General features: G+C 42.4%; 1 protein-coding gene across 1 annotated transcript in view; it reads right to left on the bottom strand.

The window, feature by feature from the left end:
* The window catches only part of LOC117503844 (CUB and sushi domain-containing protein 1-like), a 2069078-nt gene that overhangs the window by 614395 nt on the left and 1442545 nt on the right, over positions 1 to 12138 (bottom strand). The gene's annotated exons all lie outside the window — the stretch shown is intronic.

The raw sequence follows: 12138 nt of genomic DNA, 5'->3' as shown, positions 1-12138 counted from the left end.
TGTCCAGGCGGGTTTGGAGCGTGGCGCACCCTACAGCCGCTGGGGGCCATCCTTAAAGCGACAGTAACACTCCTTATTCTCTACCAAGCCCGTAACATTTTCACCGAAAGCCAGATAAATTTTTCTAATGGTTTCCAGCTGCCAGTCTCTAACAGTTTCTGAAAAAATTCTGATGGAAAAAAGCCCAAATCATTCCACCATTTCCTGACAATGAAAATCCGACGAGGGGGCTGGACCACTCCTCACTCAAAGTCTGCTCACAGGCGAATGACGCAACCGACAGGCTTGAAAAAACTCACGCATGTGCACGAAGGTTCAAGCTTCGGATACTTTTCTAATAGACCTCATATAAGTGTAAAGATGACTGAATATATCAATCAATCAATCAATCAATTTTATTTATATAGCGCCAAATCACAACAAACAGTTGCCCCAAGGTGCTTTATATTGCAAGGCAAGGCCATACAATAATTACGTAAAAACCCCAACGGTCAAAATGACCCCCTGTGAGCAAGCACTTGGCGACAGTGGGAAGGAAAAAAGGAAAAACTTTTTTTCAGAGCAGTAAATTGATTAGTCCGTGTGAACGCGCATTGACCATAATATAATCAGAAGATTCAAAGAATCTGGAGAACTTTCTACAAATAAGCAGCAAGGACAAAAACCAACATTGAATGCCTGTGACCTTCGATCCCTCAGGCGTCACTGTTTTAAAAACCGACATGATTGTGTGAAGGATCTTACCGCGTGGGCTCAGGAACACTTCAGAAAACACTGTCAGTTAACAAAGTTCGTCGCTACATCTCCAAGTGCAAGTTAAAACTCTACCATGCAAAGCAAAACCCATACATCAACAACATTCAGAAATGGCGGCGACTTCTCTGGGCCCGAGCTCATTTGAAATGGACAGACGCAAAGTGGAAAAGTGTGCTGTGGTCTGATGAGTCAACATTTCAAATTGTTTTTGGAAATCATGGACATCGTGTGGTCCAGACAAAAGAGGAAAAAGAACATCCGGATTGTTACCAGCACAAAGTTCAAAAGCCAGCATCTGTGATGGTATGGGGGTGTGTTAGTGTCCATGGTATGGGCAACTTACACATCTGTGATAGCACCATCACTGCTGAAAGGTACATCCAGGTTTTGGAGCAACACATGCTGCCATCCATGCAATGTCTTTTTCAGGGACTTCCCTGTTTATTTCAGCAAGACAATGCCAAGCCACAATCTGCATGTGTTACAACAGCGTGGCTTTGTACTACAAGAGTACAGGTACTGGACTGGCCCGCTTGCAGTCCAGACATAACGCCTATTGAAAATGTGTGGCACATTATGAAGAGCAAAACACGACAACAAAGAGCCCGGACTGTTAAACAACTGAAGTCGTACATTAAGCAAGAATGGGAAAGAATTCCACCTACAAAGCTTCAACAATTAGTGTCCTCAGTTCCCAAACACTTATTGACTGTTGTTAGAAGGAAAGGTGATGTAACACAGTGGTAAACATACCACTGTCCCCAACTTTTTTGAAATGTGTTGCAGGCATCCATTTCAAAATGCGCAGATATTTGCACAAAAACAATAAAGTTTATCAGTTTGAACATTAAATATCTTGTCTTTGTGGTGTATTCAATTGAATATAGGTTGAAGAGGATTTGCAAATTAATGTATTCTGGTTTTATTTACATTTTACACAATGTCCCAACTTCATTGGAATTGGGGTTATAACATGGAGTTGAATCAGGAAAGGCATTCAGCATAAACCTTCTACCAAATCAGCATGGAGATTCATATTGGATCTGCCAAGATGACTGAGCAAAAAGAGAGAAGCCAAAAGAACTTTGTTTGACTTTAACAAAAAAAAGACGGAACATGCCTTTGGCCTCCTGCAGTGTTTGGATACATTTGTACCCATAATTCAATGTGTGAGCATACACGACACTCAGAAGACAACATTTCTGAAATGATTGTGGAAGCCCATGATAAATTGAAACATTAAACTACGAGGTCTATTAGAAAAGTATCCGACCTTATTATTTTTTTCAAAAAACCATATGGATTTGAATCACGTGTGATTACATTAGACATGCTTGAACCCTCGTGGGCATGCGAGAGTTTTTTTCACACCTGTCGGTTACGTCATTCGCCTGTGGGCAGTCTTTGAGTGAGGAGTGGCCCACCCTCTCGTCAATTTTTTTCATTGTTTAGGAATGACTCAGAGACTGCTGCTTTGTTTGATCAAAATTTTTTCAAAACTGTAAGGCACAACTGAGTGGACACCATTCGATAAATTCAGCTGGTTTTCGGTAAAAATTTTAACGGCTGATGAGAGATTTTGGTGTGGTAGTGTCGCCGTAAGGCGATCTGCGCTTCGAGGCGGCAGCGTCTCACCGTTTCAAGTTGAAAACTTCCACATTTCAGGCTCTGTTGACTCAGGAAGTCATCAGAGAACAGAGAACTTTCAGAAGAAGTTGGCATGAGGAGTTTATTCGGACATTCCATTGTTAACGGACATTTTGTAATGAAAGAACGTGTGGGCAGAGTCGCATGTCGGGCCGGACCCGACCACGGGGGGTCGCAACAGGAAAAACACCTCCGTTGGAAACCTTAACGGGCAAGTTGAAACATGCCCAAGCTGTTAAACAATTTCTCAGTTACTCACTTGTTGAAAGCCATCAAAAGCCGCCTGAATTTTACAAATGGTTTTCAACACGGAGGTGTTTTTTCTGTCGCGGCGCACACAGATGAAAGACGTGCGCGTAAATTCGCCGAGTCATTTCCGTGACGACTCGGCGAATTTGCGCGCACGTCTTTCATTACAAAATGTCCTTAAACAGTGGAATATCCGCATAAAGTCCTCATGCCGGCCTCTTCTGAATCTTCTCTGTTCTCTCACGACGTCCTGGGTGAATTAAGCCTTAAATTAGGATGTTTTCAGGTCGAAACAGGCCGACAACGGCGCCTGGAAGTGCTGCGCGACGTCCCGGCTCTGTGGGAAGTCCTTACAGTGACAGAAACACCCCATAATCTCTCATCAGCCATTAAACTTTTCACCGAAAACCAGCTTAATTTCTCGAATACTGTCCACTCGGATATTCCTCACAGGTCCAGAAAAAATTTTGATAAAGCAACGCGTGCCGTCTCAAGCAGCGTGTGAAACAAAGTAATTCAGCCGAGAGGGCGGGACCACATCTCACTCAAGGCCTGCCCACAGGGAAATGACGTCACCGACGCGTGTAAAAACTCACGTATGGGCACGAGGGTTCAAGCATGATTGGTGTAATCGCACGTCATTCAAATCCATATAGTTTTTAAAAAAAATAAAAATACTTTTCTGATAGACCTCGTATACTGGTCAAAAAAACAGTTTTTTTTTTTACTCTATAACTAGATTTCCTATAAGCTATTTTCAACCACAAAGTTTTCACTAATTAGGGATTTAGGGGCTCTAAGTGACAGTGCCAGAGTTAGTGCCCTGCTTGCAGAGGTTGCTCTCTGCAGTGGACTCAATGTGGTCAAGTTGACTGAGGTTGCTGCTCTAGTATTTCTGTGGCACTGTTATTCAATCATTGATGTTTTATATCTGCTTATTCCAGTTAATCGTCATGGGGCGCTAGAGCTGATCCCTGTGGTCATTGAACGAGAGGCAGGGTAGACCACAGACAGGCTACTAGTGTATCACAGAACAATATATAGACAGATAAACATATTCATACTCTCACTTACACTTACTGTGAATTTAGAGTCACTAATTTATATAACTTGCATGTCTTTGGAAATGGTAAGATGCCAGAGCACTCAGAAGGAACCCAAACAGAGATGGGGAGAACATGCAAACTCTAGACAGAAAGGATCAGGTCGGAAGCAAACCTGAGACCTTCTAGCTATGAGGCAACAGTGCTAACCACTAATCCACCATGCCACCTGTGACAGTTCGAGCATTTTTTTAAATATGCATCATAGGCACCAGGTTAGCACTAATTAGCAGGTAGCTTGAAGATATTACAGCCACTGATGGTGGTAATATGCCAGTCATACATTTTAACACACACACACACACACACACACACACACACACACACACACACACACACACACACACACACACACACACACACACACACACACACACACACACACACACACACACACACACACACACACACAAGTCATCCATGTTGAAAAGCACTGCCTAGTCCACCAAAATACAGTGGTATGTAAAAGTTTGGCACCCCTGATGATTTCCATGATTTTCCTTTATAAATCATTGGTTGTTTGGATCAGCAATTTCAGTTACATAATACAAGTAATAGCAGACAAACAGTGATATTTGAGAAGTGAAATGAAGTTTGTAGGATTTACAGAAAGTGTGCAATAATTCTTTAAACAAAATTAGGCTAGTGCATAAATTTGGGCGCCCCAAAAGAAAAGAAAAAAAAAATCAATATTTGGTAAATCCTCATTTTGATGAAATAACAGCCTCTAACGCGTCCTATAGCTTCCAATGAGAGTCTGGATTCTGGTTGAAGGTATTCTGGACCATTCTTCTTTACAAAACATCTCAGGTTTGTTGGTTTCTGAGCATGGACAGCCAGCTTAAAAATGCACCACAGATTTTCAATAATATTCAGATCTGGGGACTGAGATGGCCATTCCAGAATGTTGTACAGTACTTGTTCCTCTGCATGAATGCCTTAGAAGATTTTACGCAGTGTTTAGGGTCGTTGTCATGTTGAAAGATCCAGCCACGGTCCAACTTCAACTTTGTCACTGATTCATGAACATTGGTCTCAAGAATCTGCTGATATTGACTGGAATCCATGTGACCCTCAGCTTTAACAAGATTCCCAGTACCTCCACTGGCACTGGAACCACCTCCAAATTTTACTGTAGGTAGCAAGCATTTTTCTTGGAATGCTGTGTTCTTTTTCAGCCATGCATACCGCCCATTGTTATGAGATGAGATGAGATGACATGAGATATACCTTATTGATCTCACAGTGGAGAAATTATGTTTACACTCCAGTTACCTCATACAGCAATTAGTCCACAATTATTACTTTTACCGTAATAATGGCACACATCAGAATTAAAGACAGCACATACACATTTGACATTGTTTATGTGCACTAAGTTTGAAGAAGTTCGTTACCCGAATTGAGGCAAGTGGGTGAAGGTCACGCAGCAACCCTGAGATGCGCCACCTTCAGCTTGGGGGGAGGAACGGGGACCAGCTGCAGCTAAAACTGCACCGCAACTGCACGTGAGCAGAAGCCGGAGTGGGGGGTGTTTGATGGGGGTAGGAGGGAGGTGGGGGGTGGGGGATGGAGCATGCTTCAGTCCTATGAAAACAGTTTATTGTCTTTGTGAGTTGAGATAAGAAACAGCCAAATGTTCCCCAGGCTGGAAACATTCCTCTGGAGGAAAACAGTCTGGCAATTTGTCCTTCAGGCTTGATAAGCCCACCATATTGTGGTTTGAGCAGTGAAAAACACTTTTTACAGTTCCACTAGAACAACCAAATCCCAATTATGAATTAAGAATATTCCCAATTATGAATTAAGAATATTCACCAGCCTCCAAAATCTTCAACTTCAACTGCAAGGCACGCATCTGCTCCAAGATGTCATCCAATTTGCGTCTGAGTTCAAGAGTCATCGCAGTGTGAGAATGCACTGCCTTGCCAACCTCATTAATCATGACGGACAAACGAGGGTCCATGGTTCTTGATGCCGCGGTCTTGCCAATTTTCCGGTAGAACAGGGCAGCACATAAGCCAGAAAGTACCAGCCCTGCTACCATAAGACCAAAAATGAATAAATCTTCGATGTCCTCAACAGAGAATGGTGCCAAGCATGCAATACGCCAAGAGCCCCAGGAGTCGAGAACATAGCCCGCAGGATACGTTCCATCTGGGCAGGTAGGATCCCCCGGTCCTGTTCAGAGACCACCTGATCAATTCCATGGTTAATAAAATATAGTAGTCCCATAGATCCAGTATCCAATATAATTTGAGGAATTCACAGTCTGGTGAAGTAGGGACTTGAAGGTTAAAGCAGAGAGCAGAGATAAGGGAGAGTGGAGATGCGACCGCCCTCGTCGGAGTCCCAAGCTGAAATGTATGTCCAAATAACTCAATTTTAGTTTCATCAGTCCACATCACCTTATTCCAAAATGAAGCTGGCTTGTCCAAATGTGCTTTAGCATACCTCAAGCGACTCTGTTTGTGGCGTATATGCAGAAAAAGGCTTCCTCTGCATTACACCATCTCTTTGTGCAAAGTGTGCTGTATAACGATGCACAGAGACACTATTTGAAGCAAGATCATGTTGTAGGTCTTTTGAGCAGGTCTGTGGGTTGACTATGACTGTTCTCACCATCCTTTGTTTCAGCTTATCTGAGATATTTCTTGGCCTGCCACTTTGCGCCTTAACTAGTACTGTGCCTACGGTCTTCCATTTCCTCACGATGTTCCTCACAGTGAAAACTGACAGCTGAAATCTCTGAGATAGCTTTTGTATCCTTCCCCTAAACCATGATGTCGAACAATCTTTGTTTTCAGGTCATTTGAGAGTTGTTTAGAGGCTCCCATGTTGCCACTCATTACAAGAGATGCAAAGAGGAGAAACATTTGTAAATGGCCACCTTAAATACCCTTTCTCATGATTGGATTCACCTGTGTAAGGAGGTCAAGGGTCAACGATCTTACCAAACCAATTTTGTCTTCCAATAATTCGTGCTAAATGTTTTCAAATCAATAAAATGACAAGAGTCCCCAAATTTATGCACTTGCCTAATTTTGTTTAAAGAATTATTGCACACTTTCTGTAAATACTAGAAACTTCATTTCACTTCTCAAATATCAGTGTGTTTGTCTGCTATATGATATATTTCACTGAAATTTCTGATCCAGACAACCAATGATTTATAAAGGAAAATCATGAAAATTATGAGGGGTGCCCAAACTTTTGCATTCAACTGTATCAATTAATCAAACACACAAAACAAAGTTAGTCTATTAATCAAAGGTTTATTTGGTTGGGGCCTCGATCTGGTGGGGTGTGTTTGGTCTTCATTTGTCCTGACTAGGTCATGATGGTCTCATCCATGATCCACCTCTTTGCATATTTATCGGCTGACAGGGAGTTAAGCAGAGCTAAGCACTGCCAGGATGGCAGCCTCCAGGGCCACACTATCTGCATTTCAAAACAGTTCTTCAAAGCCTATGGGTGACATTATGAAGCGTTTGTACAATCAGTGGGACAGCCCCTGCTTTGTGCTCTATTTTGTACTCACACTATTAGCCAGTGCAACAAGGGGTGATGGGGAAGTGGTTAGTGCACTTGGTTTCATTGCGGAAGGTTCCGGGTTCAAACCCCACCCCTGCCACATTTCTCCATGTAATATGGAGTTGTGTAAGGATGGGTATCTGGTGTAAAACTCGTGCCAAATCAACATGCAGATCTGCCTCAGTTCTGCTGTGGTGACCCTGAGTGAAAACAAGGGAGCAGCTGAAGGGACTAACTAGTATTAGCTGGTAAATAGAAAAGTGCAGCTGAATGCACTATATGCTTTTACCATGCATCATATGGCTGCAAGGTAGAGCCTTGTCATTAAATGTGAGAATAGAATTTTAACAGAAAAAGAAAAAAAGACCTGTCTGCATTTTCATACCCTTCAACTTATACTGCATATCTTTCTTTTCTTTTATGCCAATCTTCTCTGTATCAGCTCTCTTTATGGATTTCTGTTTTTCTCTTGCTTTTTCTTTTACTTCTCTGTTTCAGTAAAACTCAGTATGGTTAATGAAAAGCCCTGCAGCTCATAAATCAACATGTCACCATCTGCCACCCTCCCCCCCACCTCCTTCTCTCTCTCTCTCTCTCTCTCTCTCTCTCTCTCTGTCTCTCTCTGTCTCTCTTTCTCTTCATGACACAACTCCTCCTGGCAGCCCTGGCTTCACCGTTACACTATGTTTCTTTCTTGGCCTCTTTGATATCCTGAGGGTTGGAATAGTTGTGAGCAAATAAGGTCAAGCACTGCATTAGAGGACATTTTGAGAAACCTGAGCTGGGTTAAACCTTTATTCAGCAGTGCCAGGGAAAACAAAAAAAACAAAAAAAAAACAAACAAACAAAAAAAAACCCTATCCAGTAGCAGAATGAATGGTAATGAGCTGCTTCATATGTAGAGGAGATTTTCGCCTAAAGCTTGCACAAACTGTCAAACAAACGTTTAGCATTCAGGGTGTTCAGAGCCAGTACCAGACATTAGCTCTATTACTGTTAGCCTGGAGAACACGATGTTAATTACTGGCCCAAGTGCCACTTTGGATTTTTTTCTGCCAGTATATTACAGCTGGATATCTTTCTTAATTAATGGACAGACGTGGTTCAGTCATTGCCCAAAGAAATGTTTCTTTTCTAGTTTTAACATCATATGGTGGATTTACGTTTACACACTGAGAAAAGTGTACAATGCTACAGGCACAATGCACACATATATCAGGTAAATCATGCAAACATATTACATTTGGATAGTAATGTCTTTAGTATGTGCTGAGAATTTTTCTTTTGATATTGTACCTTTCACCGAATAGTTAATTTGAAAGAATTAATTTTCACAAATTGTACACTTGTAATGTTAAGGACTGAGCCTGCTTAATCCTAGATTATACCCGTTGTCATTTGAAATGCCCAAATTATCAAAGCATTGGAACAAAACTGCTTTACTTGATTGGTTGAATATTGTCAGATTAACGCTATTGAAGTATTATCACTGATAGTCATGCAAGAGATCTTTGTGTTAAAGTCTGTAAAATTTAGAAGTTGTCAACAAAAACAAATATAGTCTTCTTCACGGAATAATCCTTCCATTCAAATAGGAAGGTTGGACACCAGAGGCAGTGGCATTCTATGTCTTATGAGGGATTTTCTTCTACTACTACTCTTCTCTCTGTACATCAAAAGCTGCACTTCCAGTCACCAGTCTGTAAAGCTCCTGAAGTTAGTGGACGATACACCCTCATCGGACTCATCTCTGATGAGGACAAGTCGGCCTACAGATTGCAGATCAGCCAGCTCGTTTCCTGGTGCAGACAGAACAATCTGGAGCTCAGTACCCTTAAGACAGTTTAGATGGTTTTTGACTTCAGAAAAAAAAACAGACCCGGCCAACCCCATCACTCTGTGTGACTCCCCGTTCACCACTGTGGAGTCCTTCCCTTACCTGGGGATCACCATCACTCAGGACCTCAAGTGCCAGCTGAACGCCAGCTCTCTCATCAAGAGAGCACAACAGAGGATGTACTTTCTGCAGCAGCTGAGGAAGTTCATCCTGCCAAAAACAATGATGTTGAACTTCTACACTGCCATCACTGAGTCCGTCATCTCCTGCTCCATCACCATCTGGTATGTTGCTGCCACTGCTAAGGACAGGAGAAGATTGTAATGTATCATCCATGCAGCAGAAAAGGTGATAGACTGCAACCTGCCATCCCTACAGGACCTGTACACCTCCAAGGCCCTGAAGAAAGCAAGGGAGACTGTGGCTGATCCCTCTCACCCAGGACACAAACTTTTGTCACCCTACCCTCTGGCAAATGGCTGAGGTCCAGCAGGACTAAAACTTTAATACACAAACAAAAACAGCTTGTTTCCATCTGCAGAAAGATTAATAAATAATGCCAGAGACCCCATTTACCCTGCCTCTCCACCCCCACTTCTACAAAGTACAGATGGGTCATCCCTGCACTGAAAGGTACTGTACAACTGCACACCAATCATATGCTTTTGCACAGTCCCATTCCACAACATTATATGCATTTAACAGTGAACATAGTTTTGCCTTTTTGACTCTTATTTCTTACAGAAGTATTTTTACTTTTCTTTTTTATTGTTGTTTATGCACCAATAACACCAGATCAAATTCCTTGTATGTGAGGACTTACTTGGCAATAAATTCGATTCTGAGTCTGATTGAAGGAACGTCTTGGCTGGAACGGCAAATGCCAATTTTGAAGATGCTTACAGGTGAGGAATTATGCAATCTCTAATCACTAATCTCTCATAGGTATTTAAATCTGCCACAGGAATGCCACACAGCTTGTCATGCTTTGAATCCTGTGCTCTGTGTCATGCCATGTTTAGTTTAGGTATTGATGGTTTCCATGCTTTCCAAGTCCTGCTACCATGTTGTGTTTTGACCACCTGCCTGTTTTTACCGACCATAGCTTACGCCTGATGTTTTTCATCTGTTTGCTTATTCTGGACTGCCTTGCTGTGTACCAGACCCTTCTGGATCTTTCAGTAAATGCTTTTACTAACCAGAGCTACTGTGTCGAGTTCTGCAATTGTGTCCAGACATTTCTCTCTGCCGAACCTGATAGAACAATCTGGCCAACAATGGACACAGCAGACTCGAACGCATTCCAGCAAGCTGTTCGTCACCATAGCTGCCAACTAGCAGAACAAGAGGATTGTCTCATGGTCCTAAGTTCTGGCATCAGCAACCTCGCCAAATGGCAAGACGCTTTCATGACCTCTGTGAGCTCACAGATTGAATCAGCTTGTAGCTGCTGTGACACATCAGGCCTCCTCTGACTCGACTCCCGTCATTAACAACCAACCACTTCCGGGACCAAGTGCTCCGGGACCTGTTATGCAAGCACCTTTTCGAAAAAAGCTAAAAAGCGTGAATTTTACAGAGCCATAGTGTAGCCCATGGCCTCGAGTCGCCCTAATTAAATAAATACATTAATGCTGTCTCAACAAAAACCTGAGTTTTGAACTGCAGACAAAGACTGTGTTTTCCCTCTGAGTTGAGAAATTCCTAAGTCATCTGTTGAGCTGAAGATAGCTTGGAGACATCCCCCGATGGCCCAACTCTGTGCTTCACAGCAAAACAGAATTGTAACTGAAAGTTCTTCAAAGGAGCCCTTGCCTGGTTTATGGGTTAAAATTTTGGTCACTATGAATTACATGACATTATAATGGCTTCACGTCAGAGTTTGAAATTTCCCAGGCCTGAAGAACCCACTTTTATGGCCTCACACCAAAGCCAGACCCTCTCAAGACTGCAAGACGATATCCCTTCCACGATAAGAGTGGCCATAAATCTTTGCATCTTGATAACAGCTATTATCTTTAGGTCTAAGCAAAAGAAAATACATTTTGTTTAAAAAAAAAATGCATGTTTTTTTTTTGAAGATAGCGCTGTCGATGCAGCAGCCTGTTACTCTGCCCCCTCTTTTCCTACTTTCGCTATTTTAATACTTTATTAGTGCTTCATTGTTTTTATTTGTAGTGGGTGGTACCCTGTGCAAGTGTGCACATGGGAAATCCACTTCTGTAACTCTTGTGCTTAGCTTTCTGCTTCTTTCTGCACTTTTTGAGGCAGCGCGGGGAAATCCCTTTGCCTCCAGCTCCAAACGCCCCATTGCTTATGTGGCAAAGCGGACAAGTTACTCCTAATCATCAAGACAATAAGAAATCATGAATAAATATGATATGTCGGACTTCTGACACCACCCTGGGAATTTCACCCAGGGAATTCAACAATTTGAATAACTTCAACTGACACACAGGTTCATTGCAATTGAGACAGAGAAGTGGTTCCCAAATACAAAAAAGAATTTATTAACAATAAGATTTCTAGTTAAAAAGACAATTTTATAAAGACTAATTTAAAACATCACTGTTCATATCCACATGAGGGCGCCCTTGCATCATCCAGCCCAGCAGCACACGCAGCTGGCAGAGTTTTCCAAATGTCCACACTGAGCGTAGAGCCGCCATGGCAAACAGGGCACATCCACAGGTCTCACAAGATGAAATCTTTCAGCAGAGCACCAGAGCAAAGCAGCAGGGCCTCCTTCCACAGCTTGGTCCAAAATCCTACATTTTAAACAGATAAATATAAACAACACATATCTGAAAGAGGAGCTTACTTTGCGCTGTACATACCGAACCATCTGTCACAGCAATCAGCTGTAACTAAACACCACCCCAGAGCGTCAACAGCACCACAAACTCAGCAGCACACCACCAATGACAGCCCACACAGAGGTCTCTGTACAACAAAACCATTTCCTTAAACACTCACCATTACACCTTAATGAGCCTGCAGCTGTGGCCGGCG

Source organism: Thalassophryne amazonica, chromosome 2 (genome assembly GCF_902500255.1).
Source record: "Thalassophryne amazonica chromosome 2, fThaAma1.1, whole genome shotgun sequence".
Classification (NCBI taxonomy): domain Eukaryota; kingdom Metazoa; phylum Chordata; class Actinopteri; order Batrachoidiformes; family Batrachoididae; genus Thalassophryne; species Thalassophryne amazonica.
Note: the sequence above shows the minus strand (reverse complement) of the source record. Positions and strands in the feature narration are given on the sequence as shown.